The sequence below is a fragment of the Danio rerio genome, chromosome 6 (assembly GCF_049306965.1).
Source record: "Danio rerio strain Tuebingen ecotype United States chromosome 6, GRCz12tu, whole genome shotgun sequence".
In the NCBI taxonomy this organism is placed as follows: Eukaryota; Metazoa; Chordata; class Actinopteri; order Cypriniformes; family Danionidae; genus Danio; species Danio rerio.
In genome coordinates, this window is record NC_133181.1 from 10459998 (window position 1) to 10468186 (window position 8189).

Consider the following 8189-nt stretch of genomic DNA (forward strand, 5'->3'; position numbering starts at 1 on the left):
ACAAAGAGGACAAACAACAGATATAAGTTCTGTACCAGATACGTGTACTGTCTAAAATAAAAAAAACGTACAGAGTTCTTCTCTTGATTTTGTTTCTTTTTTTTCACTTTTCTGTCATCAGTTGTAAAAGGCGCAAGGCATTGAGTGCGCTGGCAATAATCTCACTGAACCGGCAGACAGAAAAGAAGTCTCTTGAAAACACAGACAAACACACTCGGACAAATACAACACACACTCACACCAACAAATACAAAGTGCATTCATGACCCTGGAGTGGCAGCAGTGGCGGATTCAGCTTCTTTGAGTTGATGGAGAACTTCCTTGTAATTACTGTCATAAATTAAACAGCTATGGACTCTTGTTAAACTGGATGAATATCTGGAAGTGATGAACAAATGTTATATATATATATATATATACAGGCAAGTAGTTCAATGATGCCACCTAGTGGTGAAAAAACATCTGACATTACATTCCAATAGGAAGATTCTCAATTTGCATGACAACATCCTTCAGCAAGGATACCAGTGTGTTGGGCGGAGTCGGTTGCTTTTGGCACCAGTCAGCATTTAGACACTTGTCTAGCCTGAATTTACAAAAGAATCAGACATCATGTGTTTTAAAGAGATAATTCATCCTAATGCTTATCTATTTTTTTTATTATTCCCAGGTTCTGCTGGTAGCATTTCCTGAATTTTTTTACTCAAAATTGCATTAAATTTACATTAAATAGTTAGTTTTTAACAGTTTTTTTTTTTTGCCTCAAATTGGAATTTCCCCAACCTATGCAGGGGATCATAGTGAGTGCTCCGACTTGGCCCCACCCTGATCCATAATGCTAAATGCTAATCTGAAAATCAACATAAATATTAGAAGATCAATATAAATATTTGAATATTAAAAAGGGGCTTAATTGTTTCATGTGGAAACTGTTAATACCGCAAAATCAGAATGAAAGGGATAGTTCATCCTAAAATGTAAAACTCCCCTTTACTCACTTTCACACTTGGTCAAAATCCTAATTGACTTACTTTTACTTTTTATATCTGCTGAACAGAAAAGAAGATATTTTAAAGAATGCTGTTTGGTTGATTTCCATAGTGTTTTACTTTTACTCAAAGAAATGTTTCACTACTTGTTCAAACTACTTACTTAAAATTAGCTGAATCTAACAAAAATATGGATCCTAATCCTTTGACTTCAACTTTTAGGGCAGCGCCAAAAGAAATATGTATATATGTATATATTTTGTATAAATTATTATTGTAGAAATGATGTAATGTAATGTATTTATAAAACGCATTTATCATCTATGACCATACACCCAAAGCACTTCACAATTATGAGGGGGGTCTCTTCCCTCCACAACCAGTGTGCAGCATCCACTTGGATGATGCGACGGCAGCCACAGGACAATGGCGCCAGTGCACTCACCACACACCAGCTACAGGTGGAGTGGAGAGACAGTGATAGAGCCAATTAGGAATATGGGGATGATTAGGAGGCCAAGATTGGTATGGGCCAATGGAGGGAATTTGGCCAGGACACTTAGTTAAGGTTACTAGGGTTACACCCCTACTCTTTACGAGAAGTGCCATAGGATTTTTAATGGCCACAGAAAGTCAGGACCTCAGTTTAACATCTCATCCGAGTGTTATCTTATAATATCCAGTATCCAATATCACATCTTAAACTTGAGCACCTTAAATACACCATCTGAGGCTCTACAAAAAAGTTTTTTATAAAGTTTGGCAGCCTCTATCCTACATTAAATGCTCAGGGTTTACTATATCCTAAGTGAAAGTTTCCCAATTTAATTAAATTTCTTTCTTTATGGGGTATATGTTTGTAGCTGTGTACTTTAATATGTTGTTCAAAATATGTGTTGTGGGAAAATTGAACACTATTGAAAATCAATATAAATATTTAAATATTAAAAAGGGGCTTAAATATTTCATGTGTAATCCACATAAATTTGTAAAAACAATTAAGTGAACTTAATCAATTTGTGTTGGGACAACATGAAGCAAATGTGTGGAACCCAGCATTACAGTATTCCTAATATGGAAGTTGATGGATCCCAGCATTCTTTAAAATATCTTCTTTTCTGTTCAACAGAAAAAATAAAAGTCATAAAGGTTTAAAACCACATGAGAGAGAGTAAATGATGAGGTAACTTCATTTTTAAGTGAACTATCCCTTTAAATGCAATATATCCAATGCAATAATCCATATAATGGGTGCTAATGGTGATCAGTATTCTGGGGATCAATGATAGGGTTTGGTGATCTACGATTTAATGTATTTCAATGACGAACATTCGCTTGACTGCAAGTGCTGGAGTTCACTTTAATTCACTTGTTTTTAACTCATAAGCTACATCAATAAAGACACCGCACATACTTCTTTGATTTAAATCAGGGGTCCCCAAACCTTCGTATGAAGATCAAACTTTTCTTTTGAAGATCAAAAAGGCTAGTGGGCCAGAGATGCAGTAAATATAGATGTCATGGTAAATTTCTTAATTTATTTAATAAAATTGAATAATAACTAGAAAATATTGCATCATATTAACTAAATAATTTTTTTTGCATTTTATAACTAAGTTATTACAGTTTTAGGGACATTTGCAGGTGTTGTATATTATGTTTTATAAATACACTACCCATGGTTTTTTTATTCATTCCATAATAAATTTTTACCTAATTTGTATTTAGTTCGAGAAAATTCACTAAAGATGATGATGACTATGATTATTATTATTATTATTATGATGATCAGCTTATTGGATCTGAAACCTAAAAAAAGGGCGTACAACATTACCACAACATCATGGAAAGACTCAATTTCCCCTTTAGTTGAACTATCCCTTTAAAATTCCACAAGTGCATTTAAGGAACCTGTGGATTCAATTCACCACAGGCAGTAGTGCCAAACAAGAGTAGACTTTACATTACAGAGTGACCATGTGACCGACTCGGCCAACAAAGCTGGTAGCCAGCGCAACCGTTTATCTCAGATCCTCTTGAACCAAAAAAACAAACATTCAGACTCACACAAGACCGCACATCGCTTACAAACACACACACAGAACAACTGCCAAACACTGGCAAACGTATTAAAATCAGTGTAAAAATCATGGTCTCAAAATGTGCAAACATTTCAGCATCAAAAGAAAATTTCAACAGTACATAACATCACAAACATACACTGCCTACACTGAAATAAAACACCATTCATTGAATTTACTCCATTTCTTTTAAGGTAACTGGTTGCAACTGATTTATTTGGCCTGAATTTAAACAAATTAGTTTTTATTTATGTTCAACTCAATTTGTTTGTTTAAATTCAACCAAAATAAATTGATTGCAACCACTAACCTTATACAAAACGAAGCAAATCCAGTGAATCATTGTTTTCAGTGTGCTTTTCTCGCAGTATGTCCGCACACCTACCGAACGAGTAATGTTTTTACTGCTTGAATGAAAATAACTGTGGCTTTAGTTCTACAAACTGGCACTTTAGACCTCTACAGACCAGGGGCCTCATGTACGAAGACTTGCGTGGAAATCTTACTAAAACATTGCGTACGCACAAAGCTGTAAATGTGCGTACGCAGAAAAAAATTCAGATGTATGAAACACTGCGTACGCCGAATCTCACGCATATTCTTTTGTACATCCGAATGAACGTGAAACTGAGCGCAACATGCACGAGCACAAAACCCCTCCCTGCCTCCTCCCCCGTATGAATATGCTAATGACTATGCTAATGGCAAAACCCAACGAAAAAGCAATGGCAAAAGCAAGCAAAAAGAGAAACTTTGAACAGAATGTGAATTGGAGGTGCTGCTTTCGGAGGTAGACCAGAGAAAAGCGGTGTTAATTGCAAGTTTGTTCTCCGGAATTAATAGCAAAAGAAAAAAATAGAGTGGGAGAGTTTAGCTGATGCGGTTAACACAGTTGGGTCTGAACATCGCACTGAGTGCATTAAAAAAAGAAATAGTGTGGTTTATATCTGTAAAATGTTGCAGTACCCTTAGCAGTCTCAGTGGCGCAGCTCGTAAGACGCATGTGATCATGTATTGACACGTTCAAGCATGAACTCGGCTCGAATCCAGCGTCTGATGAACTCTTTCTTCTTTTTTTCCCCGCTACATATCAGATTTTGCCCACTATTTATCACGAGAAAGACAAGTAGGAATCATCAATAAGTTTGTGCATCATATTTTATTTGCACATTTATTGAATAGAAATGTTTCTGATTCACGCATGCAAATTCATCTTCAGATAGTGTCTTTATAGCAATGTGTTTGCAGTAGATAGCTCAGATTACGTTGGGAAAACAGGCGACTGCTGCAAATTGTGCTTTAATGTTTAGCTGGTCAACTGTATGGTATAGAAACCTTATATACCTGCTAGATGAACCCATCTCATACAGCTGCCATTGCAAGGCTCAGACACTTTGTAGAGAAGAATTTAACACAACTGCCTCTAGGAGTCGCCAATGGAAATAAAACAGACACGCACAAAGAATGTGCGTACGCCAGCCAGAAAGCTGCCATGAAGCTGCGCATATTCCCACGTTCAGTTCATTGTTAGTAAATCCAAGCGTGAGCGATTCTGAGCGTAAAACCTGGCGTACGCAAAGTTTTTGTGCGTACGCAGCGTTGATACATGAGGCCCCAGAACTTTCTACTCATCATACTGGGTGCAGAGAAATTCTTACAAATAGCAACCCCGGGCTGTCAAGAGCAGCCTGCATCACATGGCATCACAAAAGAAAGACATTAAAAAAAGTGGGCCTTCCCCTGTGTAAATGACTGCAGGCCAAATCTAAACTCAAGGGGGCCTTGAATAGAGAACTGCTAATACAGTAGGTCTATTGTGTGAAAGGGTTTTCAATGTCCTTTGCTGCCAGATATCATGATCCGGAAGGACCGCAAGGAAATCTTTCCAAAGTAACAAACTCAACGCAATGAATGGAGGTAGACTTTCTTAGTCACCAACAGAAAACGAAACTGTAAACGTTTGCTTGGAGTGTAATCAGACTATCTGAAAAATAAGTACCGCATGCAGTGCTATTGGCATAGCTAACCCTAGATTCTGTGTTATCAGTCTACAACAGTAAAGTAAGTGTTCACACAGGACACATTCTTGAGTTCAAACTACTGAAAGATCACATTTGGGTTAAGCGTTAACTGGTGCATTGTTTTAAAACTAACAGTGATTCATGGACACATGGCTCAGTGACAAATACTAGGGTCCATGATTCAGAATAACAATTACTTTTTGTGTTTAGATAGGTTTTATTAGGGTTACAGTATGACTTTAACATAATTAAACATCGAATCAGGTTAAAATAGTTGTATTAAATCAAGTAAAATAAAGTTAATTTATATTATTATTAATTAAATATTTTGTTTGTTTTTGACAAGTTGCATCACAAGACATTTTACCTCCACTAATCTGTCGTAAATAGATATTAAAATCTGATATCTTAAGAAACTTACAGCCTTAAATAAGTCACGATCTTGTAAAGATCCTGTAAATAATATTATTTCCAGATATAAGTTTTTTCTTTAATATTTAATGTGATATATTGCATTTTTTATATGTATAGGGCTGTCACGATACTGGAATTTGCAAGCAATCGGTACTAAAATTTTAAAAACATCCATTTCCCGCAAACATTTGAGCGCTACTGAGCACATTCTTAAACATCGCTGATTTGTCATTGTGTTCACGTGCTCAGCAGAAATGACTGTGATTGGTCATGAAGGTCACCGGTTCACCGAACTCACTGCTGTTTACTGAGTGTAAGTAATACTCAGTGACAAAAACTAGGGTCCATGATTCAGAATAACAATTTCTTTATGTGTTCAGATTATTAGGGTTTCAGTATGACTGTACAGCCAAAAACATCAAGTTAAAATATTTGTATTAATTCAAGTAAATTAAATTAAGTAATATTGCTATAAATGAAAAGTCATTTTGTTTTTGACAAGTTACACCACAAGACATTTTACCTCCACTAATCTGTCATAAATAGATATTGAAATCTGATATCTTAAGAGACTTACAGCCTTAATTAAGTCACAATTTTGTAGAGATAGTGTAAATGATATTATTCCAGATGCAAGTTCTTTAATATTTAATGTATTATATTTAGCATTTTTTATATATATATTGGAATAAATAAATATATATAGTGTTGTTACGATACTGGAATTCGGTACCAATCAGTACTGAAATTTTTAAAATGTCCATTTCTCGGGAACATGTGAGCGCTGTTCAGCATGTTCTTAAACATCGCTGAATTTCTATTGTGTTCACATGCTCAGCAGAAATGACTGTGATCACCGGACTCCCCGAAGTTTACAGAGTGTAAAAACAGATACAGGGACACTAGAGGTTTTTAAATGTACATCAATCAGCTGGCTTGTCTAAAAACTGACATAGAAGTGATCCGCTGATGAATCACAGCTTTAAAATGCTGCAGTGTCCCTGTATCTTTGGTTACATGCAGTAAACATCAGTGAGTTCGGCGAACTGATAACCTTCATGGCCAATCACAGTAGTTTCTGTTGAGAACGTGAACACAATGGCAAATCATCGCTGTTTAGCGGTTTGAAAGGCGGTGAGATATTCAAAGTTCGCTCTGGCCGCCCTGGTGACAACACTGTCTGCCTTCACTGCTCCGCCGTCGAGAGCATCAAAATATGCTACGTTGATATTGTATTTAAAGTGGCTATTGCAGCAAATCAGTTACATTCCCACATGAAAACATGCTTTCTAGCGTGAAAATGTTGTTGATCAAATTTATTTAACTACAAAAGATAAAGCTGTTGCGGGTGGTGTGGCTTTGCTCTTCTTATTCGATATGGGTCTATGTCTGAAATATTCTGAAGCAGCAATACTGTGTTGTATTGTCGTTACAGTTAGCATGAGATTCCCACATTAATGTACATCAACTCGCCAGTAACTTTTAAAAATGTATGTCGCTGTAAGAAAACAACATAAATAATTGGAAATCCAGCGATCGCAATGATCAAACCATTGGCAACAACTGTGGTTGAAACCAAAAATCACATGACTGTGTTCTCTATTCTCCTCTCAATCGGTGGACGTCTACATTTTAAATGGTTGCCGCTGAACCGCATCATAGATCATAACCATAGTGTTGACTTGATTTCACCTCTCCTCGACGGCTACACCAGCGAACACGCACCACTGCTTGACGCTTATCAACATCGGCTCTCATTGTAAATTAATGACTACTTTGGCGGTCTCACCGCTTTTGGTGTGAACGTGCAGTAAGAATGTGCTCCACATCGCTCAAATATTCGCGGAAAATGAAATGGACGTTTTTAAAATATCAGTACCTATTAGTCTCGAATTCCAGTATCGTGACAACCCTATGTAGGAGGTGCAGCAAAAAAACAAACATGCAAAGTCATTTAGACATGTTTATAAAACAAAACTGTTAACAATAGCTTAGTCAAAACACAACAACGTATCTCGTGTGAACAACTCAAAAGTAAGAAGCTTATCTATATTCTCAGGACACGATAAGCAAGAAATATAAATTCACTTGCTTATATATTAAACGTTTGTGTTTTCATTTGACGACTACATCAACATACGTGTACGTTCACTCTTAAGTACCATTCTCTCATATTTAGGAGTGAAGGAAATGCTTAACCTTCTAATTCAGAACAGCAGTTTGTGACAAAATGATTAAGGAGAAGCAAGCCCAATGGATTAAGGCTGATTTATACTTCTGCGTCAAACGCCGGCGTATGTTACGTGCACCTCTCAAAAAATGTAACTACACGTCGCAACAACGCGTAGCGCAAGCTCTGTGATTAGTCGGCTTGGTAGCGCTGACGAGTCTGGGCGGGACCGAGAGCCGCGTAAATGGTGCGAGCGTGATGGAGCGAGCGTGATGGAGCGATTGTTTACAAGTGTGGCGTCCCGTGAAGGAGCTCGGGATGGAAAGTTTTGTTTTGTGTTTACCTCATAGTTAAAGTTGTTGCACTTCCGCCGGTTCCTGCCTCAAAATGAGCGAGTTTGAGCCACTTGTACATCCCGGAATTGTTCAGGAAAAGCAAAACAGCAGCGAAAAAACTCGACAGAGAGGAACATTTACACCTCACTGCCAACTAGCGTTTCGGAAGTGTTAATGCA